The following is a 13745-nucleotide window of genomic DNA, read 5'->3' as shown; positions in this document are numbered from 1 at the left end:
TAACTGCTGCCACCTCTCTTTTCCAAAATCCTCTCATGCCGATATCAATCAAGGCAGGGCAACAGAGGGAACCCGTTGAACCTCCATGTGGGCTTGACAAACCAGAAGGGGACACTGAGGCTGTCACAGTGGCAGAGACACTGTCACCGGCCCAGAAACAACAGTCCTGAGAACTACTTCAGCGGAACTGGGACCTGTTCTCAGAGTTGCCAGGACGTACACAGGTGGCTGAACATGAAATCCTGATGGAAACACATGTGCGGATGCCTACGGAAGAGTCAAGTTTCTGCAACAACCACATGAAACTAAATGTGATGTTGAAATATTATGCGTATCCAATGCCCTGCATTGATATCATTGAGAAGCTAAGGTCAGCCAGATACATCACCACCTTGGACCTAACGAAAGCTTACTCCCAAATCCTTCACTCTCAAAGTGCAAGACGGCCTCTTGTACACCTTACGGTTGCTTCCAGTAAACCAAAATTCCTTTCGAGCTGCAAGGAGCTCCAGCTACATTCTGGGGAGCTATAGACCGGACCTTAGCCCCTCACAAAAAGCATGTCGCAGCTTACCTCAATGATATTGTGATATTCAGCCCGGATTGGGGAAGTCATCTGCAGAAAGTCCACGCTGTGCTGGATGCGCTGAGGAAAGTGGGGTTTACCATAAACCCAAAGAAGCATACCATCGGGAAAAAGAAGGGAAACTACCTGGACTACATCATTGGAAAAAAGAAAGTAAAGCTGCAAGTGAATAAGGTGGAGGCAGTCCAAAATTGTCCGAAACCTGTCTCCTAGGAACAACTTCAGGCATTTCTGGGAATGGTGGGATATTATCAGCGGTGTATCTCGAATTTCGCCATGATAGCCGCATCCCTGACCAACCTTCTTAAGGGCACGAAGACTGTGATGGCCAAATGGTCTCTTGAAGCAGAGATGGCGTTTCAAGAATTGAAAGTCAGGGCTACAGGACTTCAACTTTCATGTGGAACACAGGCCTGGGAAGCTACACGGCAACATAGGCGCCTTGTTTAGACATCCCTGTTTGGTGACTGAAGGTGCCAAAACCTACGGCTTTGGGCAGAGGGGGGGGGGGGGGAGGATGTGTGTCAAGGTCACTGGCAAAGTACTGGAGAGAAGATGTGTAACACTAAGATTGTTAACTCCAGTGATATAAACATAGAAAAAGTGTTCCAGCACAAGTAGTATAGAAAGGGGTTAATTAGCCATCTTAGTGCTAGAAAGGGAGGAACTCAGAAGATAAAATCACAGCCTTTCAGAGCATTTGGTGTAGGGAGGGCCTGGAGGTGAAAGCTCTGGAGCTGTATTGTCATTTGAAGGAAAGACAAACCTGGGATTTTTTTGCTCCTGTAGCAACAAGGACTGTGCCATACGTTATGTTTTGTTTTTCCTGTTAGGGCAGGAAGGCCGTGTTTGTTTTTGCTAACATTGTAGTTTATGCAGTGCTCTTAATAAACTGAGATTTAAAGAGACCGTGGTCCTGTGTACCTCTATGTGAAACCAAGTTATTATATATACACACACAACCACAATTAACCTTGCCATGCACGTATAACTGTAAGAGTGTCAGGCCCATAGCAAATTTCTATTCACACATTAGTTAATTAGCAGCCAAGCAATATGCTGAGTATATTATTATTCATAGGTGATAAATTAACAGCAGTGAGACCTGCGGTTACATAACACCCTGCGAATACTGTACAAATTAACCAAATGTAAAGTGCAGCAGTAAAATAATAGGATGAGTGTTTATGATGTGGTATTCACAGAATACTGCTGGGGCTTTCACAAGCTTCTACATGCTACTTTTGGGTTGTTCCATATTTTTATTATACAGTTATATGAAAAAGTTTGGGCACCCCTATTAATCTTAAGCTTAATGTTTTATAAAAATTGGTGTTTTTGCAACAGCTATTTCAGTTTGATATATGTAATAACTGTTGGACACAGTAATGTTTCTGCCTTGAAATGAGGTTTACTGTACTAACAGAAAATGTGCAATCTGCATTCAAACAAAATTTGGCAGGTGCATAAGTATGGGCACCTCACCAGAAAAGTGACATTAATATTTAGTAGATCCTCCTTTTGCAAAAATAACAGCCTCTAGTCGCTTCCTGTAGCTTTTAATGAGTTCCTGGATCCTGGATGAAGGTATTTTTGACCATTCCTCTTTACAAAACAATTCCAGTTCAGTAAAGTTTGATGGTCGCCGAGCATGGACAGCCCTCTTCAAATGATCCCACAGATGTTCAATGATATTCAGGTCTGGGGACTGGGATGGCCATTCCAGAACATTGTAATTGTTCCTCTGCATGAATGCCTGAGTAGATTTGGAGCGGTGTTTTGGATCATTGTCTTGCTGAAAGATCCATCCCCTGCGTAACTTCAACTTTATCACCGATTCTTGAACATTATTGTCAAGAATCTGCTGATACTGAGTGGAATCCATGCGTCCCTCAACTTTAACAAGATTCCCGGTGCCGGCATTGGCCACACAGCCCCAAAGCATGATGGAACCTCCACCAAATTTTACTGTGGGTAGCAAGTGTTTTTCTTGGAATGCTGTGTTTTTTTGCCGCCATGTATAACGCCTTTTTGTATGACCAAACAACTCAATCTTGGTTTCATCAGTCCACAGGACCTTCTTCCAAAAAGAAATTGGCTTCTCCAAATGTGCTTTTGCATACCTCAGCCAACTCTGTTTGTGGCGTGCTTGCAGAAACGGCTTCTTTCGCATCACTCTCCCATACAGCTTCTCCTTGTGCAAAGTGCGTTGTATAGTTGACCGATGCACAGTGACACCATCTGCAGCAAGTTGATGCTGCAGCTCTCTGGAGGTGGTCTGAGGATTGTCCTTGACTGATCTCGCCATTCTTCTTCTCTGCCTTTCTGATGTTTTTCTTGGCCTGCTACTTCTAGCCTTAACAAGAACTGTCCCGGTGTTCTTCCATTTCCTTACTATGTTCCTCACAGTGGAAACTGACAGGTTAAATCTCTGAGACAGCTTTTTGTATCCTTCCCCTGAACAACTATGTTGAATAATCTTTGTTTTCAGATCATTTGACAGTTGTTTTGAGGAGCCCATGATGCCACTCTTCAGAGGAGATTCAAACAGGAGAACAACTTGCAAGTGGCTACTTTAAGTAGCTTTTCTCATGATTGCATACACCTGGCTATGAAGTTCAAAGCTCAATGAGGTTACGAAACCAAAAAAAGTGCTTTAGTAAGTTAGTAAAAAGTAGGTAGGAGTATTTAAAACAAGAAAATGATAAGGGTGCCCATACTTATGCACCTGTCAAATTTTGTTTGAATGCAGATTGCACATTTTCTGTTAGTACAATAAACCTCATTTCAAGGCAGAAACATTACTGTGTCCAACAGTTATTACATATATCAAACTGAAATAGCTGTTGCAAAAACACCAATTTTTATAAAACATTAAGCTTAAGATTAATAGGGGTGCCCAAACTTTTTCATATAACTGTATAAGTATTCAAGAATGGAGGACTGGAAAGAAGAGTGGACAAAATAAGGCCTGCAGGATCCACCAATGGATGTCAACTGTGCAGAACTAAACTTGTTGTTGGTAGAACAATTTGAAGTTATAATGTGGAGTAGAACATCTACCTTTTCTTAAAGGGAAGGTTCACAGTACATATTTTTTGACATGTCAGTAGATGTCACTGTGTTAGTGGATGTCACTGCTGGCGTTCTGTCGCACTTCTCCGAACACCATGCTCCTGTATCATTCAGAGGGGTGTTCAAGCTCAATAGAAAGTCTTATGAGCCCACGCACAGTACTGATCCATAGACTTCTTATTGAAGAACAATACTGGACTCAGGACCTGAAAGCTTCAGCCTCTTGAGCACTGCAATTCAGAGGTGTTTTTTTTGAGAAATCAGGGGAGGTTTCAGGTCCTGAACCCCCACTGATCAGACTTCACGTCCAATAAACTACAAAAAAAAAAAATAAAAACATGACCAGCACCTCCAAACAGAATAAAGCAAGTGTGAACAGTTCGCCACTCTGTTCATAGCTCATAAGACTTTCTAGTCAGCCTGCACACCGCTCTGGGTGCACGTCATTTCTCATGTGTCAGGCCTCATTCACACGTTTGTTTTTTTCAATTACGAGACCAAGTTTCATTAGTAATTTTCATCAGAATGTCATTCGAGTTTCATCAGAGTTTGGTCAGTTTTTAGCATATGTAAAAAAAAAAGTTTCTCTATCTTCTCCTATCAGTAAATAAAAAATTGACCCCACTTGGGTGGTGTCCGAGTGCTGTCTGATTTTTTCACTTACTCATAAACTTGCATTGTTGATTTTGATCCGACACTCAGATCAATATCAGACATGTTCATTCTGCAAAAAAATCACGGACAAGAGCCCATTCACTATTATAGGTACAAGTGCTATCTATGAAAAACATGGATGGCACTAACACGTGAATGAGCCCTTATATCCTGCAGAAAGAAGAGAAATTGTTTTCACTGGACAAGCCCTTTAAATTACCAATCTGAAAGGCGAAACCAAGTCTAAGCTTGTGTCTTCTTTTATAAAGATCCAACATTGTGATAGTTTCTAATCATTACTGAGGATGAGGAGTCCCTTGGGATAACACAGCACCTAATCGGACCTGATCAATGGTTTTGGAGCTGCATCTCTGCTCCTACATATATTAAATTATTCCCTTCTTGGGTCTCCCTGAGTCTCGAACTCATGACTCCATGGTCACACGCAGTAGCTCTAGCTATGAGCCACAGCCCACAATGATATAGATAGGAGAATTTGGTTATCTTGAGCTGTATTGCAGGCAGTAAACCCAGAAGCAGATTATACAGGTACATAGAGATACATTATATATGGCTGCGTATTTCTATGTCCCTTGTATACTAGAGGTGAAGAAAAAGTCATTTTCTTGTTCCTATAAAACTACTAAAAATAATGAAAAGCAATTACAAAAAAAGAGAAAATTACTTTTTTGTGAGTCTCCCCAGGACTTAAAACCAGAGCTTCAATAATTGCACACAGCTAAAGCCATGTGCCACAGGCTCCAGTGACGTCACTGGGAGAATTTTATATACTTGCGCTTTATTGCAGCCACTAACCCCATAGACAGATGATACTCGTACATAGAGATATACAGGTGCATCTCACAAAATTAGAATATCATCAAAAAGTTAATTTATTTCAGCTCTTCAATTCATAAAGTGAAACTCATATATTATATAGAGTCATTACAAACAGAGTGATCTATTTCAAGTGTTTATTTCTGTTAATGTTGATGATTATGACTTACAGCCAATGAAAGCACAAAAGTCATTATCTCAGTAAATTAGAACACTTTATAACAACAGCTTGAAAAATGTTTTTAAAATCCAAAATGTTGGCCTACTGAAATGTATGTTCAGTAAATGCACTTAGTACTTGGTCGGGGCTCCTTTTGCATCAATTACTGCATCAATGCGGCGTGGCATGGAGACGATCAGCCTGTGGCCCTGCTGAGGTGTTATGGATGCCCAGGTTGCTTTGATAGCAGCCTTCAGCTCGTCTGCATTGTTGGGTCTGATGTCTCTCATCTTCCTCTTGACAATACCCCACAGATTCTCTATGGGGTTAAGGTCAGGCGAGTTTGCTGGCCAATCAAGCAGAGTGATACTGTTATGTATAAACCAGGTATTGGTACTTTTGGCAGTGTGGACAGGTGCCAAGTCCTGCTGGAGAATGAAATTTCCATCTCCAAAAAGCTTGTTGGCAGAGGGAAGCATGAAGTGCTCTAGAATTTCCTGGTAGACGGCTGCGCTGACTTTGGTCTTGATAAAACACAGTGGACCTACATCAACAGATGACATGGCTCCCCAAACCATCACTGATTGTGGAAACTTCACACTAGACCTCAAGCAGCTTGGATTGTGGCCTCTCCACTCTTCCTCTGGGACCTTGATTTCCAAAAACCAAAACAAAATTGCAACTCTGGGACCTTGTGGAGTGTGTCAATGACTGCCTTCTGGACATCTGTCAAGTCAGCAGTCTTCCCCATGATTGTGGAGCCTACTGAAACAGACTAAGGGACCTTTTTAAATGCTTAGGAAGCCTTTGCAGGTGTTTTTTGTTAATTATTTTAATTTACTGAGATAATAACTTTTGTGTTTTCATTGGCTGTAAGCCATAATCATCAACATTAACAGAAATAAACACTTGAAATAGATCACTCTGTTTGTAATGACTCTATATAATATATGAGTTTCACTTTTTGCATTGAAGAACTGAAATAAATTAACTTTTTGATATTCTAATTGTGTGAGATGCACCTGTATCTCTACCTAGCAGTGTATTTCTATGAATTTGTATTCTAGAGGGAGAATAAGAGATTTGTGTTCTTCCTATAAAAATTACTAAAAAATATAATGAAGTATAATTGTCATTTTAATTAGGTTTTTTAAAAATAATAATACACATCACAAATCTGCATATAATGGACATATTTGGTGTACCTGTAATTGTAACGATCTGCACAACAAGGCGATTAGACTATTTACGAAGATTGTCAAATAGCGTAAAAAAATGGCGTGATTCATACTTTTTATGGTTTTAATAAATAAAAAATAATAAAATGTAATGCTGAGGCCGTGTTCACATGTAGCGTAAATGTTGCATCTTTTCTACTGCGTTATTTCTGCAAGTGTCTCTGATTTTTGGCTGTTTCTTTTATGCCTTTTCCCCATTATTTGATGCGTTTTTGGTGCAAATGTGAATCTGCATTTTTAATGCTTTCTTTAATACTACAGAAAAAGTTTTGATTGTGCGCTTAAAAATGCAACAGCGTTTTTTTTTGTCCCTTGTGTTTTTTTCAGGCTCCACTTAGAAGAGTATAGAAAAAAAGGCACCTAAACCGCACAATTCAGCAGCATCTTCAGATGCACCGAAGGTGGAGTTTTCATGAAATCACATCCATTTTACTTGGATATTTAAATCGTGTTCACATGAAGAGTAAATGCTGCTTTTTTTTGTACAGAAATTCTGCTGTGTTTAACTGTGCAAGTAAAATGGATGTGATTTCATGAAAACTGTGATCTAGAGACGCGTCTGAACTGCGCAGTTTTGGTAATTTTTTTTTCTTTCTAGCCTTCTATGTGGAGCCTAAGGGTATGTGCACACGATGCAGAAATGAAGCAGAAAATTTCTGCATCATTTCTGCATCTCCCTGGCAGAAAAAACGCATGCAGATTGTGCATGCGTTTTTCCTGCAGAATACATGCGGATTCACATGCGTTTCCACATGCGTTTCCGCATGCAGATTGACAAGCGCTTTCCAGGCGATTTTAGCATCACCTGGAAAGTGCTTGACAACTAGGTCACACTATATAAATCCATGCAAACAGCATGGATTTATATAGTGTGACCCGAGAGAGTGTATATACTTACCTCCGATGGCCCGCGCTGTCCTGCTTACACTCCGTTCTCCCAGCTGCCGGCAACTTTGAATTGAAAGACCTGCCGACGTCAGCGTCACGTGACCCGTCACATGATTCTGACGTCACCGCAGGTCCTACAACTCACTGCAAGTGCCGGGAACCAAGCAGGAGCGCTGCGCGGGCCGACAGATGGTAAGTATATATATATTTTTTATTTTATTCTTGTTTTACAGCTTTTTTAATGGTACCTGGGTGTGGATGAGACTCTCCTCTCCTCCACACCCGGGTACCATCCGCACATTAGAACGCACCAATTACGCATGTACAGATGCAGTCTTGCGGAATTGGCGGGTTCTAATGCAAGTCAATGGCGGCGAAAACGCCGCGTTTACGCAAGATTAAATGACATGCTGCGGATTTTTGAGCGCAGCGTTTACGCTGCGGAAAAATCCGCATCATGGGCACAGCACATGCGGATTTCCATTGGGGAACATTGCTGCCCTTCTACCATGTGTTTTTCATGCGTTTCTGCGGCGTTTACGCAACTGCAAAAACGCCGCGGAAACGCATGAAAAACGCATCGTGTGAACTCAGCCTAAAAAAATGCAGGTAAAGAAAACTGCAGTTACTTAATTGCAGAATGAAAACGTTTCTGTACTATAAGGCTATGTGCCCATGATGCAGAAATGAAGCAGAAAATTTCTGAAGCGTTTCTGCATGTTCTTGGCAGTAGAAACGATTGCAGATTTTACACGCGTTTTTGCAGTGTTTTTACATGCGGATTTGACTTGCGTTTTTCAAATGCATTGGGACAAACGCACAAATAATGGACATGCTGCGGATTTTTCCGCAAGGAAATTCAGCAGCATGGGCACAGAACATGCAGATTTTCATTGGGGATCATGGGGCACGGATTACCATGCGTTTACGGAAATTCCGCAGCAAAAACGCTTGAAAAACGCATAGTGGGCACACAGCCTAAAAAGCACATTAGAAACATGGCTTCACATCCACACCAAAAAAGCATCAAATAAGTGGGAAAAGCATAAAAAAAATGCAGCAAAAATGCAATAATCAGAGAAGATTGTTATTGTGGAGTTTGGTGCGGACTTCTGCAGAAAACAAAAACCACAGGATTTACGCTATATGTGAACACGGCCTTACAGACACAAAAAGTCAGATGTTGTATAGTGAAGCTACAAAAAGATGAGAAAGTTCTAGCGGCTCCGACTGTGAATGAAGGAACAAAAAATAATCTATAGGTCCCAACTAGAGATGAGCAGGACGCACAGATGACGTTGCGCTGCCCTGACTGATCAAAAGCCGTCAGGGACGCTGGAAGGTAAGAGATTCACGACCTCCTGTAAAGCCGCCAGGTACCACTGACCTGGACCAGAGCGCTGTGGACACGGAGTCTTAGAGTCGGAGCCCATTTTGGTGGAGTCGGAGTCTGTATAAAATGGACCGACTCCAACTCCTAAAATATACAATAAATTGGGTACAGCAGTTCAATGCAGTTTGTGGGGAATATTATTTTATAAGAATTTTGGAAAGTTATGAAATATCCTATAAATGTCTGTCCTATTCCTGATCTAAGGGTCTAGACCAGTCATTCCCAAAGTGGTCCAGGTCGACGGGGGTCTGTGTTGGCGTGAAAAAATAATTAGGGGTTCACAAGTTGTAAGTGGGGGTCCACGAAAATGTATCTGGTTTCAATATGATCTCTGAATATGAAGATGGCTGCACTCCCGCCCACCACCTCCACTGCACACATCTCCGCAACCCGATCACCCTCGCCGGGTCCCCGCACCCTGCAGCCCCCCCCCCAGTGGCCCCCAAACCCCTCGCCGCTGCAGATTAAACACAATCTGAATCTGGAGGACCTGTCATGATGTCAGAGTCATGGGCGGAGTCACCAATAACATGACTCTGACATCAAGGGACCACACAAGGGATCACAAAGACAGCAAAAGGAGGTAAAGAAACAGCACACACACACACACAAGGGAACACAAAAGAGACAGCACACATGGCTGAATCTAAGAAGAAATGTTGACAGTACGGTGTTGATTATTTGAAATTTGGTTTTCTTCCATCCAAGGCAGACAAACGATTGCCCATATGCCTTTTATGCAACAAAGTTTTGAGCAATGACTATGAAACCATCGAAGCTTGAAGATCATCTAAGGTGGTGTCATCCTGATAAAATAGGTAAAGATTTAAAATATTTTCAAACATTTAAGGAAAAATATGAAAAGAGACCCACCGTGCACAGTATATTCGCTTCAACGTCTCAAAGTAACGATGATGGCTTGCGGGCATCTTACAATATCTCATTGCTTATAACGAAATCTGGAAAACCGCACACCATCGAAGAACAGTTAATTTTACCCGCTGTTGAAGAGGATTTAAAAACTGTTCTGCACAAACCTCCATTTGACGTACTCAAAAGAATTCCTTTGGGTAATAACACTGTACAAAGACGTATTGATGAAAGCATATTGAAAGCTTCTTGTGTAATTATCTGCAAACAACTCATTTTTCTATTCAACTGGACGAGTCAACTTTACCTGGTAATGAAGCATTATTATTGGAATATGTTCAATTTGTTATGGACGAAGAAATCCATTAAGAGCTGCTATTCGCGAAAACTTTGGAGACGGACATTAAAGGCGAATCGATATTTAATGTCCTGAGTGATTTTTTTAAGGAAAAAATTGATTCCATTTACAAACATTATTTCGGTGGTAGCAGATGGAGCTCCTGCCATGTTCGGGCAATATCGTGGGTTTATAAGCCATCTTAAAAGAATTATAGCAGGAGTAACTGCAATTCAATGTGTCATCCACCGACAACACCTGGTAGCGAAAAATTTGAGTAATAGATTGCACCAATCGCTTCAATTTGTGATTAAAGCAGTTAACAAAATAAGAAGCAATGAGTTGAATACCCGTTTATTTGCACAATTGTGTTTCGAAAATGAAGAAGAGTTCCAACGATTGCTCTTACATACTGAAGTACGCTGGTTGTCGAAAGGTGCATGTTTAACAAGATTTTACTCACTTTTTGAATCAGTTTTAGAGTTTCTGGAAAGTAAAGATCCAGATTTAAAAGAAAACCTGATCAAATTGAAAGCAGACATCGCGTATTTGACAGATTTGTTCAAAAAATTTAATGACATTAACTTGCAGTTACAAGAGTACAGCCTAAATTTAATAAAAACAAAGGGTTTAATTTTGGGCTTTTATTGGAAAATTGAAATTTATGAAGCAAAATATTAGTCGGTGCGAATTCTCCCAGTTTCCAAACTTGTCACAGGCAGAATGTCTTGATGAGGATATTCAGACATACGTTCAACATTTAAATGCCCTGCACGATGACTTCAAAAACAGATTTGAAGATATTCTGACGATGGAAATACCACCATGGATCATAAATCCATTTGATGAGACGGAAGTGGGGAATGTGGTATTACAAGAGGAGCTACTCGAGCTTAGCACCAATGAGGAGCTGAAGGTGAAATTTAAAAAAGGCTATCAAACATTTTGGCTGCAGGCAGAAATACCCGAAAAATATCCTGGGCTGTGGGAAATTGCGAGAAAACTTTTGATAGCGTCATACCTCGTCGAAAAAAAGTTTTAGTGTCGTTACAAACCTATTAACAAAAAAAAAAAGGAGCAGATTGAACATCACAGAACGGGGAGATTTGCGGTTATTCCTTACAAAACTGAAGCCAAATATTGATAATTTGCTGTCAATCCATCAAGTACATCCCACCCACTAAAATTATGATTATTTTTTTTTTAATTGTTGAAGTTACGTTATTAATATTTAATTTTAATTCTATTAAGTCTGTAATCATATTATTTTAATAAATAGAACACAAGAAAATATACTATTTTTCTTTTTACCACTCCGAATTTAGGGTTGGAACTCAGCCGCGACGCAAATTTCCATCGTTAGATCTAAGCTTCACATTTTTTGACGAGTTTTGGGAATATGGTAGAAATGTAGCAGCAGGGGGTCCACCGAAACCAGTAAAATTTTGAAAGTGGTCTACGAGAAAAATAAGTTTGGGAACCTCTGGTCTAGACTTTTAGCTGAGATGAATCTGTGCTACAGTAAATTTATCACTTAAACATGAGCCATGTATGAGGGAGTCGGAGGTTTGGCTTACTGACTCCACAGCCCTGCCTCCTAATCCATCCGCTCATCTCTAGTCCCAACAGTCCTGGATACAACGGACAATTCCGGATTCGGGTCTGCGCCCTGCAGTCTATGGAGTCTGCTGAATGCCCCTCATTATCAGCCCCCCTCTGACAACTCCTCCTGCCAGGGGAGAAAGAAATGGCAAATGGGCATGGATAGGGTTGTGGCCAAAATTTGCCACGGTGCACACAGCGCACACATAATTAGTCCCTCTTTCTGTTCTTCAAAAGTTGGTAGGAATGACGGAGCTCAGTGATGGGCTGCAGCGCTGTTGACGTTACATCACTGCCGCAGCCAAACAACAACGTTTAGGAGCAGTGGTAGAGACTCTGAGTTGGACCCGAGGAGCAGGGCAGGCTCCAGGTTTTTGTGGGCCCTGGGCGAAAGAGTCTCAGTGGGCCCCTTTAACACATACCACGATTCATGGTGGACAGATACCGCAGAGAAATATATATACAGTCATGGCCAAAAGTTTTGAGAATGACACCAAAATTATATTTTCACATGATCTGCTGGCCTCTGGTTTTTATTAGTGTTTGTCTGATGTTTATATCACATACAGAAATATAATTGCAATCATATTATGAGTACCAATAGGTTATATTGACAGTTAGAATGAGTTAATGCAGCAAGTCAATATTTGCAGTGTTGCCCCTTCTTCTTCAAGACCTCTGTAATTCTCCCTGGCATGCTCTCAATCAACTTTTGGACCATATCCTGACTGATAGCAGTCCATTCTTGCATAATCAATGCTTGCATTTTGCCAGAATTTGTCGGTTTTTGTTTGTCCACCCGTCTCTTGATGATTGACCACAAGTTCTCAATGGGATTAAGATCTGGGGAGTTTCCAGGCCATGGACCCAAAATCTCTATGTTTTGTTCCATGAGCCATTTTGTTATCACCTTTGCTTTATGGCAAGGTGCTCCATCATGCTGGAAAAGGCATTTTTGGGCGCCAAACTGCTCTTGGACGGTTGGGAGAAGTTTCTCTTGGAGGACATTCTGGTACCATTCTTTATTCATGGCTGTGTTTTTAGGCAAGACTGTGAGTGAGCCGATTCCCTTGGCTGAGAAGCAACCCCACACATGAATGGTTTCAGGATGCTTTACAGTTGGCATGAGACAAGACTGGTGGTAGCGCTCACCTCTTCTTCTCCGAATAAGCTGTTTTCCAGATGTCCCAAACAATCGAAAAGGGGATTCATCAGAGAAAATGACTTTGCCCCAGTCCTCAGCAGTCCACTCCCTGTACCTTTTGCAGAATATCAGTCGGTCCCTGATGTTTTTTCTGGAGAGAAGTGGCTTCTTTGCTGCCCTCCTTGAAACCAGCCCTTGCTCAAAGAGTCTCCGCCTCACAGTGCGTGTAGAAGCACTCACACCAGCCTGCTGCCATTCCTGAGCAAGCTCGGCACTGCTGGTAGTCCGATCCCGCACCTGAAACAGTTTTAAGATACGGTCCTGGCACTTGCTGGTCTTTCTTGGGCGCCCTGGAGCCTTTTTGACAACAATGGAAGCTCTCTCCTTGAAGTTCTTGATGATGCGATAGATTGTTGACTGAGGTGCAATCTTTGTAGCTGCGGTACTCTTCCCTGTTAGGCCATTTTTGTGCAGTGCAATGATGGCTGCATGTGTTTCTTTAGAGATAACCATGGTTAACTGAAGAGAAACAATGATACCAAGAACCAGCCTCCTTTTAAAGTGTCCAGTGATGTCATTCTTACTTAATCATGGCTGATTGATCGCCAGCTCTGTCCTCATCAACACCCACACCTGTGTTAATGGATCAATCACTAAAACGATGTTAGCTGCTCCTTTTAAGGCAGGACTGCAATGATGTTGAAATGTGTTTTGGGGGTTAAAGTTCATTTTCTGGGCAAATATTGACTTTGCAAGTACAGTAATTGCTGTTAAGCTGATCACTCTTTGACATTCAGGAGTATATGCAAATTGCCATTACAAAAAATGAAGCAGTAAACTTTGGAAAAATTACTATTTGTCTCATTCTCAATACTTTTGGCCATGACTGTATATATATAGTACAATGCCAAAGATTTCATTTCTTACATTACATGACCGATATCTACACTGTGTTCCAAAT

At 41.3% G+C, this 13745-nt stretch overlaps 1 pseudogene; it reads left to right on the top strand.

The window, feature by feature from the left end:
* Window positions 1–9467: 9467 nt before the first annotated feature.
* On the top strand, window positions 9468–11222 carry LOC141248043 (SCAN domain-containing protein 3-like; annotated as a pseudogene).
* The last annotated feature ends 2523 nt before the right edge of the window (window positions 11223–13745 follow it).

This window comes from Phyllobates terribilis, unplaced genomic scaffold, assembly GCF_046119375.1.
Source record: "Phyllobates terribilis strain yellow unplaced genomic scaffold, ASM4611937v1 Scaffold_2__4_contigs__length_985480577, whole genome shotgun sequence".
In the NCBI taxonomy this organism is placed as follows: domain Eukaryota; kingdom Metazoa; phylum Chordata; class Amphibia; order Anura; family Dendrobatidae; genus Phyllobates; species Phyllobates terribilis.
This window is presented reverse-complemented; position numbering and strand designations above follow the sequence as displayed.